Below are 12,544 nucleotides of genomic sequence, written 5' to 3' on the forward strand. Positions count from 1 at the left end.
AAGTTAAAAGTTCCGCAAACATGCCGTACAACTGCGGTACTCCACTGACGGGATGACTTTCGTCGACAGCGGTCGTCGCTGAGCTGCACGCTACAACTTCTTGTGCGATCTTGCTGGTCGTGGATTGACTGGGTCTTGATTACCGGTTAAAATGTTGCTCTTTTGGCGTTGGTAATTTTTATTTGGAACTGAGTAACGCCGCAACGTCGCCAGCAGAAACCTGGTATCTCGATGCTGATGGTTCGGCTGCATAGTAATCGCTGATTTTACTGCTGGTGGATCTTCTGAGAGCCCTTCAAGGTTTATAAAACTCAGTTTCCAGGTGGTCAACATACATTAAGTTCTTCCAATCGTAGTATTCCATGTAATGTACACCTGACATGCCAAAAATGTTGTTGAACGATTTGAACTGGATAAAAATAGCAGTCGAAAATGTGTTTACAAAATAAAAATAGTTCGGTAGCCAATGAAAATACCATGTTCATTTGCATATCGACCGTGAAAATACCGAAAACATTATTGCATGGGTGATATGCAAATTAGTTTGGGCCAAAATAAGTGACTGCCTAAAAGTACCATTACTGTTGTTCAAATTTCATTTCACTCGGCAAGTATATTCATGTACCCCAAGGGGAAAATATCATACTTCTAAATATTGTTTATTTCGAAAAACTGTACTCCTGAAGGGACTACTTTGTTTGCTCTCAGACCTCATTTGCATATGGGTTGTGGAAATACCGATTTTGATTTCACGGACGAATCAAAATAAACTGCAGTACATATGTAATAATGTATAATCTTATGAGAGTACTTTAGTATTACTGAATTTAATGAAATCTTATTATATTTACTTACCCCACACATCAAGTGTAAGTTCTTTCATAACAGGTTGTCCTTTAGCAGTAGTTGCATCATTTGTAGCTTTACATGTCAACGTTGAATTCTGATGGTCTAGATAAGTTGGTGTGAATGTCATGGTACTTGTTGTATCTTTCAGATCACTGTCTTGTGTATTGTCTGATATTGTCTCAATGTCAGCTGGATTATCATTATCAACAATCCACTGTATGCCAGATGCAGGGCGTGCTCCCATAGCAACACAAGTTAATGAAGTCATTTTACCAGAAGTAACTATGACAACACCAGATGACTCTTCTGAAATGGTAACACTGTTAGGAGATACTGAAAAAGAAATAACAAAAATAACGAATATTTAATTGATAGTTTTACTATGATATGACCTTAATGGTGTAAATTCTATAGTAGATGTTGTATCAAATAATTTATTATCTACACTATATTATATCAGTATTTACTTACTTTGTACATCTAGTTTAATATTTGTGATAACTGGTTGTATATTTGCTGAATTACTTCCTTCACATGTAATAGTGTTACTATGATATGACCACAATGGTGTAAATTCGATAGTAGATGTTGTATCAAATAATCTATTATCTACACTATTTTATATCATTGTTTACTTACCTTTTACATCTAGTTTAATATGTGTGATAACTGGTTGTATATTTGCTGAATTACCTCCTTCACATGTAATAGTTTTACTATGATATGACCACAACGATGTAAATTCTATAGTAGATGTTGTATCAAATAATCTATTATCTACATTATATTATATCAGTATTTACTTACTTTGTACATCTAGATTAATATTTGTGATAACTGGTTGTATATTTGCTGAATTACTTCCTTCACATGTAATAGTTTTACTATGATATGACCACAATGGTGTGAATTCTATATCAGATGTTGTATCAAATAATCTATTGTCTCCACTGTTTGGACTGTCTGATATCAATGACTGTACAACTGTTATACCATCTGTATCCCAGTTTATATTAGAAGCTGCAGGTTTGGATCCAATGGTTTCACACGTCAGTATATGTGATAGACCATCTGTAACAATGACGTCATCAACTGGTGTATATCCATCAGTATTAACAACATCTGATATTATAATTGTATTGACAGCAACTGTAGAGAAAAATGTAAATGCCAAATTATTTTAGAGCTTTTACGTTTTGACGAAGAAGTCTAAAATAGTTTTTTTTTTTTTTTTTTACCAAAAATGACATTATTTGTTAAAATCAGAGAATTGAAATGTTTTCACAAAATGAACAAATCTGACAGAGGTTCACCCAGCTATCTACATACTAAGTATCAAAGTAGCTAGTAAATTTCAAGAAGTTCAAAAATAGTATTTTTAACAAAAATATTTGCTAAAAATATAGAATTGACGATATCGTCATGAAAAGAACAAATTTGACATAGGTCTACTTAAGGTACCTACATATCAAGTATCAAAGCAATTGAGCCTGTAGTTTTAAAGAAGAAGTTGAAAATAGCATTTTTCAATAAAAATGATAAAAATATTCACAAAAAATAAAGATTTGAAGTCACAAAATGAACAAATCTGATCGAGGTCCATCCAAGGTATCTACATACAAAGCATCAAAGCAATTGCACTGGCAGTTTTCAAAATTTAATTGTTGATTGACAGAAACAACAATTATCACTGGAGACAAAATGACATTCTGGTGAAATATGGACAGGAACAAGAACAAACAGTGGTAACCCAGGAATTTAATTTTCAAATATTCAAGTTACATATGCATAGTGTATATGAGTATTTTAGGCACTTATTTAACTTTATTCCTAGTATGATGCCTGTTCAATGTGATACAGTCTATTGCATACTTAAGATATCCCATCCCGATATCCAATATGTTATTTGCTGATTTGATTGGTCGATGAACAAAACATTGCTCATTTGATGACTTGGCACCTTGTATGCTAATTTTGTGTTCTATTTTACGTAAAAGCCTTGTGTAGGCTATAGGACTATTCTGCTCATTTGTGTTATTTGCACTAATTCGCTAGGATTTTAACTAATTTTTTGGAGGGGCTAAATAATTGATATGTGATTAGAACCAAACAATTATGAATCATTGTGCATAATGTAATAATTCCAAACACAGCCCACAACATTAATCAGAAATTTATATACCCGATGAGTTGCAATGATGTTGAAATTATAAGACAAGTGAGTGAATATGTATATGCCATATTAGACATTAGAACAGAACATCCAATTAAAAGATAATTCTTACTTTTATCATTTTTTTTTTCCCTTTTCTTTTGAGCATTTTACATTTTTTGTTTTTGTTTATGTATTTCATTGTTATTGCTTTTAAATGATGAAAAATTTATTTCAAGGATGCAATAAAATTTGTTATTATTATTATTATTATTGTGCAATTTAGGTAATCACTCTGAACAGATTTTAACCCAAAACTGAGCAGGTCTGTGCATTGTTCTAGAGAATCTATGCATCAAGTTTCAAGGAATAATTAGTACTTCAGATATCAGTGTGAAAATTGGCAAATTAGGTAAAAATTAAACTTTGCCAAAATACCACATAACACAGTGGTGAATATCTAACTCTGTGTAACCATACAAATTAAATAAATCATTGTATGTATGTATATTCTGCCAGTACTTACGATGAACTCAATGTTGCAATACTGAAGTAATCCATATCTCTTTGAGTAGCAACTTTTGAAACACCAAAAATGTGACCATCAAGTCATGAAATGTGGTTGTTTGATAAATGATAAAGATCTTGCCTTTGACTGTTTTCCCACAGACCCTAATCATTTTTACACCTTATTCTGCATTTTAATTCTTCTTCAAAATGATGTAATAGTCCCCTCTAGCCGGCATGGTGATTGAAAAATGTAATTTGGATAACTTTATGAAAGTGGTTACTATGTTGAACAAAAAATAAATTTCAGTTTTCTGAGGTTGTCCCACCTATCTCTTACTTTCCCCAAATTTACATGTGGTTTTGGGGTTACAATGGGGGGAATACGGTAAATATAAACAAGTTATCATATAACACTTAGACTTTGGCAATTTAAAACTTCATTCTGATTAATATATCAAAGTTTGAAGATGATTTGATAATAATTGCTTGAAACTAGAGACATGCAGTCATTTCCCCCTTCATTAACATTTCTGGGAAAGCCAAAAACAAAGGAGAACATTGGTAACACACCCACAATACACACAGTCTTCATAAATTGTGCAACCTCTGGATATCAACAATTTGTCACTGTATTGAGTGACTCTCTCCGGATCAAGACCTACATTTGTCTGTCAATATGATTGAGTTCTCCCAAGTTTGAGAAAAGTGCCTTGCTGACTTGAAGGTTGTCATGAAGTCATGGCTGTTCTTAGTACATGATAATATTAGGCTAAGAAAAAAAAGTTTGTTTCTGGTTCTGAGATGCAGTAAAAAATTGTGCAGTAAGGCGCCTTTTTTTATTTTTTCAATATTTTGTGCAGAACCCAGAAAAAATTCTTTTGAACTAACCCACATGTTGACCAGAAAAACATGTTTTTGCCCTAGATTAAACTTTGTTTTAATCAGCTAATTCAGTATCCAATTATAATTTAGTTGAGGTATGGTTTACAAATACTGGATATTATGTAACATTTTCAGCATGTTATTAGGATGGGCATATAAATAATCTACTCACCATTCACGTCAAGTTTAACCCTCGTCACTACAGCATTTCCAATAGCATCATTATTTGCTTTACATTTGATGTATTGTAGATGGTTACTCCACTGTGGTGTAAATGTGAATGTACTGGATACATCAAATAATTCACTGTCTTCTGAATTAGGAGTAGGTGACGTCATCGTAGTTGACTGTAGTGTATTGCCAATATACCATTCTAAAGTAGGTGCAGGCTTTGCCGTAGCTGTGCAAGTCAGGGTAGAAGACGTTCCGTCATTTACAGTAAAGTCATCATTATTGTTATATCCACCTATCACTGGGGACGATGGTGGAACTGATTAAAAAAAATATTTAAACATTTTTAATGTATGAACCAATTAAATTTTGTAGAATCGGAGAAAAAATATTGTGAAGGTTTCCACAAGCTAATTACAGCACATATAAACTTTTTTCAACACAATTTTTGGATCTGTTTTAGCGAGAATAATTCACTATTCAAATTAGTCTTTGGCATCAAATTCAAGATTATCATGAAATAAAATTATTGGCATAACAAAATCCAGCCTGTACAACCTACACAAACTAAGTGTTATCAGCAACATGGAAACTTTAACAATATTATACCCCCACATCAGTACTGTAGTTACACTTGCATACAGTTTGTTGTTCATTTTTTGTTTTTTCAATAAAATGAATTATGGAAATGTATAAATGGCAAAAGCCGAGTTACGACTAAAGTCGGGTTACCGCAAAATAAATGTCACATTTGTACTGTAGTGTATACATGCATGTGTGGTAAATACATAGGCTTCACATTTAATATTTTTATCTTGGTCACTATTCCATACTGGTATGTACTGTAATGTACTTGTAGTGTCATATAAACCATTACTTACCTAATGCATCCAATGTCACATATATACTGTAATGTGTATATGTGGTAAATACATAGGCTTCACATTTAATATCTTTATCTTGGTCACTATTCCATACTGGTATGTACTGTAATGTACTTGTAGTGTCATACAAACCATTACTTACCTAATACATCCAATGTCACATATGTACTGTAGTGTGTATGTGTGGTAAATATATAGGCTTCACATTTAATATCTTTATCTTGGTCACTATTCCATACTGGTATGTACTGTAATGTACTTGTAGTGTCATATAAACCATTACTTACCTAATACATCCAATGTCACATATGTACTGTAATGTGTATATGTGGTAAATACATAGGCTTCACATTTAATATTTTTATCTTGGTCACTATTCCATACTGGTATGTACTGTAATGTACTTGTAGTGTCATATAAACCATTACTTACCTAATACATCCAATGTCACATATGTACTGTAGTGTATATGTGTGGTAAATACATAGGCTTCACATTTAATATTTTTATCTTGGTCACTATTCCATACTGGTATGTACTGTAATGTACTTGTAGTGTCATATAAACCATTACTTACCTAATACATCTAATGTCACATATGTACTGTAGTGTGTATTGTGGTAAATACATAGGCTTCACATTTAATATCTTTATCTTGGTCACTATTCCATACTGGTATGTATTGTAATGTACTTGTAGTGTCAAATAAACCATTACTTACCTAATACATCCAATGTCACATATGTACTGTAGTGTGTATGTGTGGTAAATACATAGGCTTCACATTTAATATCTTTATCTTGGTCACTATTCCATACTGGTATGTACTGTAATGTACTTGTAGTGTCATATAAACCATTACTTACCTGATACATCCAATGTCACATATGTACTGTATTGTGTATATGTGGTAAATACATAGGCTTCACATTTAATATCTTTATCTTGGTCACTATTCCATACTGGTATGTACTGTAATGTATTTATAGTGTCATATAAATCATTACTTGCCTAACACAGCCAATGTCACATATGTACTGTAGTGTGTATGTGTGGTAAATACATAGGCTTCACATTTAATATCTTTATCTTGGTCATTATTCCATACTGGTATGTACTGTAATGTACTTGTAGTGTCGTATACACCATTACTTACCTAATACATCCAATGTCACATATGTACTGTAGTGTGTATGTGTGGTAAATACATGGGCTTCACATTTAATATCTTTATCTTGGTCATTATTCCATACTGGTATGTACTGTAATGTACTTGTAGTGTCGTATACACCATTACTTACCTAATACATCCAATATCACATATGTACTGTAGTGTGTATGTGTGGTAAATACATAGGCTTCACATTTAATATCTTTATCTTGGTCATTATTCCATACTGGTATGTACTGTAATGTACTTGTAGTGTCGTATAAACCATTACTTACCTAATACATCCAATGTCACATATGTACTGTAGTGTGTATGTGTGGTAAATACATAGGCTTCACATTTAATATCTTTATCTTGGTCACTATTCCATACTGGTATGTACTGTAATATACTTGTAGTGTCATATAAACCATTACTCTGTGTGTCACTTGTTGTTATACCAGTAGGTATCTGTGTACTATCAATAAACCATTCTATAGTCGCTGCTGGGTTAGTTCCTGAAGTAGTGCAGATAAACGTCGTCACGACATTTCTAGTCACCATTGCTGTGTCACCATGGTTAAAGTTGGTGAGCACTGGTCGACTGAATAGCGGTACTGACAAAATAAAAAAGAAATTACTTAATTGCTATCGGCCCGTGCTGATAGAAATATGGCTACATGTTGACAGTATAACTTATGTAAATGCTATGCGAGCTTGTTTATTTAGAAAATTGTGTTCTTCACAAATATTCGCCTACGCATTCTTATTATTACGATCCGTAGTGTACAATACTGTTTAGCCATTCGTTCGTAACTTGCTTACTAATTAAATGTATAAATGCGAATAAGTACATATATACAATAAGTGCATATATAATAAAACCACGGACACTGTTTTATTTAAATTAAAGTTATTATGCTTGTAGTACATATTCAAATCAGGATTCAGTGTTAATTTCAAAGACAAGTTTTTCTTCCTATGACAAGATAATGAAGTATGTGTCATGCAAATGGTTAAAAGGGATCCATTATAAGCAAATTGTAAACACCTTTATTTAAAGCCATCATTAAACCATTAAACAGTCACAACTAACGGCGGATTGGTTGTAACTGAAGAACAAATACAAATAATAAAATTCAAGACTGATCATGTGGCTTGATTTACCACGCTTAAACAATGTTTCGAAATACATATGTGCTTACAACCAATAAGTTTATAAAAGTACAATACAATACAACACGTACACCTTGTCATGGTGGCCCATTGTCAAGTGTCATCAGCGACAGACCCCTGATGACATACAATTTGACATTCCCAACAACTATTCGTAAAGAACACGTTGTACTGCGTAGTTGTATATATTTAATAGCTTACGTTGTAATTTGTGTGGCAATATGGCATGGATGTGGACGGGCGCAATAATTGGCTATACCATATTGAGCCAATTATTTAAATGAATATCTCCAAGACCTATAATAGTAGGAATGTGCAAACTTCTATTCCAATCAATGTAAGTTGAATTGTTGAAAAATACTAATATAGTGTAGCAGTACGCTTGAGAAGAAAGAACACGAATGGGTGGTTATAATAGCGAATTGACGTGCACATACCAAAAAACATGCTTATGAGTAAGTGTGCTAATGAATATGCCCAAGATTTTCAACCTGAACGAATATTATATTATAGCATTATCAATACCAGTTGATTTTATTACGTCATTGCAGCAGATTATTCGCGATAATGTATCCCATCATTGAGCATCAAGGCCCTGTGCCATGGATTTGAAAAGAACGTTGTTTTCGAAAATGAATAAAGGAGAAACTATTGACAATGAAGAGAAATTGTTGGACGATCACCACAATGCTATTCCACACCACACACCAGTCACCCATTCACTCGCAATGTAAATGAATTAAATACAATAATATTTGATGGATTAAAACTAGTTTCTTTCTTAGTTTCGTAGTTGCCATACAAGATTGTGATCTTGAAAATCCAGAAAGACATTTCAAATTATTCAGATTCACGGGCCAGTGAAACCGTTTCGTTCACTGTGGATATTTTGCGAAATTGTCCGCTTTTAATGGCAGCAAATTCACTTCCCGACAACCCATAATGGACTCAAGCACACTTTGTGCTCTATATATGTACTCGGCTCACGCACAAAGTGAGCTTTCGCCCATTATGAGTTGGCGGGTCGTTCATTATTGTTTATATAATGGCGGGTGTTTAAATGATTCTTACAAATGTAGGCAATAATTGATATTGCTGATTCACACGCCGCGTCGCATTTATGCATTCGAGTGACGTCTGTATAGAACGTGGTACTGATCGACCAATGAGAACGCGCCGTCATATCTTATGGTATTAGAAATGCAATTATTATATTAATCGGTTGATTTGTGCAAGCCGGTCTAACATACTTAATAAACGGTTTTCTAACATTGTGCCTATATTGTATTTTCGGTTAAAATAGAAGCCTGGGATTTTTTCCAGAATTAGAAAACAACCATGCTAAACTGTTTATTGGCTTCTACAGTGATCTACAGTTTATGTCACAAAACTGATTAATATCATTAATGATATTTCTCAAATATACTCCCAGGTAGAGCACCGTTTTGTTTTAATTTATACCGTTATCGTGTTTTATTCAAAATAATGCCGTAGTGGACATAGTAGACGACGATGTGGTTAAAAACACTTTTAAGATATACATAAAGTTTATAATAAAGAATTATTCACCTATTATTCTGAGATTTCCACATGTGTTTGACATACTGTTGGAGTCTGCAGTTCCAATCCCACAAAAATAACATCCTTCATCGTTGATATCTACATTGGGTATCTTTAAATCATAGTGGTTTGTTCCAGTAGTATCCACACTCCAGTCAAAGTGTTTTGTAGAATCGTGACCAAAGCCTTCATATGGATCTACATCGTTATATAAATCAAATATACCATCAGCGTCATCCACTTTAGACCACTTCCCCACGTTACCAGCAAAGTCTGTGATGACGCAATCCAGAGTAGCATCTTCTCCTAGTAAAATATCAACATCTGTCGGTCCAACAACATCAAAACTACAACCTGGAAAAAATAAAAGAACACTAACAATCTCGTCATCACTTATGTCAAACGTATATGTGGTTACTGCCAATGACAACATTGTTTTATCCAAGCAATAAATATTAACATGTACATTATGACAGCGTGCAACTTTGTTTTTACAGTGAAGTTAAGAAAATTTAATCCACCCTGTTGAAACATGCGTTTTATTTTTTATCAAATAAATCTAGCATACATCTACCACAACTGATATCTAATATGATGTTAGCGATCTCATTAGTTGTTATATGCACACTTAACAAATGACGTCATTTTTAGTTTTGATATATTGTGATAAATATTTATGTTTTTCAGTTGGCATATACATATCAGGTATAATATACCATACAAATCAATGAATACATTAGCTTTATTATTTCCATTGTTGTATGTGTAAGGATACTGGGACGACAAACACCATTACATGTTTAACCTTTTGTAGATAAAACCCGCCCACATTTATTGTGACTGACAGAACGAGTGACTTTGCTTCTTCACTGAAAGCGTCGATAATTTTACATCTTCGAAAGGGCAAAATGAAAACAAATACTATCATGTATGGATTTAGCTATGTTTAGTATTAGGTAAAGTTATGGAAGGTCAGCTACCTTAAATGTGACCTGCCTTACTTCCTCGTACATTTCGCATCACACAATTGTATTTCTTAACTAATCCGAATTGTTTGAAAAGTTCGTAATTATACGATTTGTATATACTCACACATTGTAACTCCAATAATCAAAACACAATAACCATTTACCAATACACGGTTTGTAGTCAACATACTGCCGATATGGACTTCCTTTTGTCTGACTTTTCAAAGTCACGTGATAAAATCAAAGGTCACCTGTTTACAACTATATCACTACGTGTATTTATATATCGATATATGATGTATTGTGTAATCGTTATAATTCGTTGTCACGCTTCGAAACAAATTTTCGGCTTTTTGTAAAATACTTTGCTGAGAAAATACAAAATAATAAAAAAAGTGTTTAGTGTATAATAACATTATAAGATAACTGACCATTCAATAAGCTTCTTGTTCGACGAATTTAACGAACAAATTATGCAATGTTACCGTGTTATTGTATTCTGTTTGACCTCTTAACCTCTTCAGCTTAGCTTAACAACGTAGGTACACAAATAAAACTTTAATCAAGATATTAATAATCAGGCAAGTATATTTTCCTTTCAAAAATAAAATAGGAATAATGAAAACTCAAACAATTGCCGTCTTTCCCAATCAATTAAAGTGACTATGAAATGCTTGCTACCTATGTCCAAAATAACATATTGATATGTGAATACTACCATAGTTATCTGTGCATAAAATAAATATTTTAAAAAGGAGTTTACTACTTACTAGTTTACTACCAGTTGATTTATTTCACATTGAGGCTCCTCATTATCCCTTGTTTGCATAGTATTCCCTGGTGACGTCACAAGGGGAGCATTGCTGCACAACGTATTCATGGTAGTCGGACTGTGACATGGTTCGTGGTTCAAATTTATTGTCTATTGAGTTTTAAATAGTCTAAGTATTATTTCCCCTGTTTTTTACATTAAATTTGCGACATGCCATCATGATGGCTTACAAGGATATATTTTGAATTTGTTCTGTTTGATACACACAATCATATATGACAAGAGAAATAGAAGAAAAGGCGTGTACAATTAAGTTTTTAATTAGTGTTGATTCAGAAGGAATTGTCTGGTTATGATCACTCAGTGACCTCGGTACCTCTATACATATACTATTACATGCTTTTAATAGACCCGAAACAAATCTACCAAAACGTCGACTTAAATCAATTTACCAATGGCATAATCACAATTACAGTTGTTTAGTGGTGATAATATTTATCACTATCGGTATCGGTACCATATTTGGATGCATTCAATGATCTTTTTCGTATTATCGTTGCTTCTAACAAAACACGACTACCGGTTGTATGGGCGCACACTGCAAACTGGGTACAAATTTATGTGCAGCATTTGTTTGAGTTTATTTCGTTATTGGAACATTGAAAAACGCATTCACGGTAGACGGAAATTCCGTCGATTCGTTCGAAAGGTTTCTTGTAATCTGATTTCAATCTCATCCGCCAGCGAACACAAATTGGTTAGCGGCGATCGTATGTTAGTTATCACTTATTGGAATACTGACTTTGCATAGGTGTGCAGTATAATTATCAATACCAGTGGATTTCATGACGTCATTCCTTCTAATTATTCGCGTTAATGTTTCCCATTATTGAGCATCAAGGCCCCGTACCAGAATAAAGAATTAAGAAGCTATTTAAAAAGAAGAGTAATTGTTAGATAGTATTTGATACTAAAATCAAATGATTCATTGTCAATAACAACAGAATTCAATAAGGAAATTTTGTGACGAAAATCGTCTGCTCTGTGCACTAAAGTGCGTTCGGTAGCGTTGTTCCATCTAGTACGCGCGCTTCTAGAATGTACGACTGATGCCAAATCCCAGGCCATTTGTAGCATTTGTTCTGCTAATAACATCTACCTTGTTGGTTTGAAAACACTAATAGGATGGGGTAAAGATTCGACTATGTACATGCACCTGGGGTACGCACCCCGCCTCCCACGTACTCTTGTACAAACGATCAATTCGCACCGAGGCGGCGTACCATTCGTTTCCCTCAGGCGACCATTACAATACTACTAACACTAACAAATTTACGCGTAGATAACTTATTTGTTAACTTCCGTGCTCGAAGTGCACGATGAGTGATTTTGCAGTTAGTGTGTGTGTACGGGTTGGTGTGGGTTTCTGTCTGATATCTCAAAAAACATATGCAACAATTAGTTATCCGA

Source organism: Saccoglossus kowalevskii, chromosome 5 (genome assembly GCF_978046115.1).
Source record: "Saccoglossus kowalevskii chromosome 5, keSacKowa6.1, whole genome shotgun sequence".
Classification (NCBI taxonomy): Eukaryota; Metazoa; Hemichordata; class Enteropneusta; family Harrimaniidae; genus Saccoglossus; species Saccoglossus kowalevskii.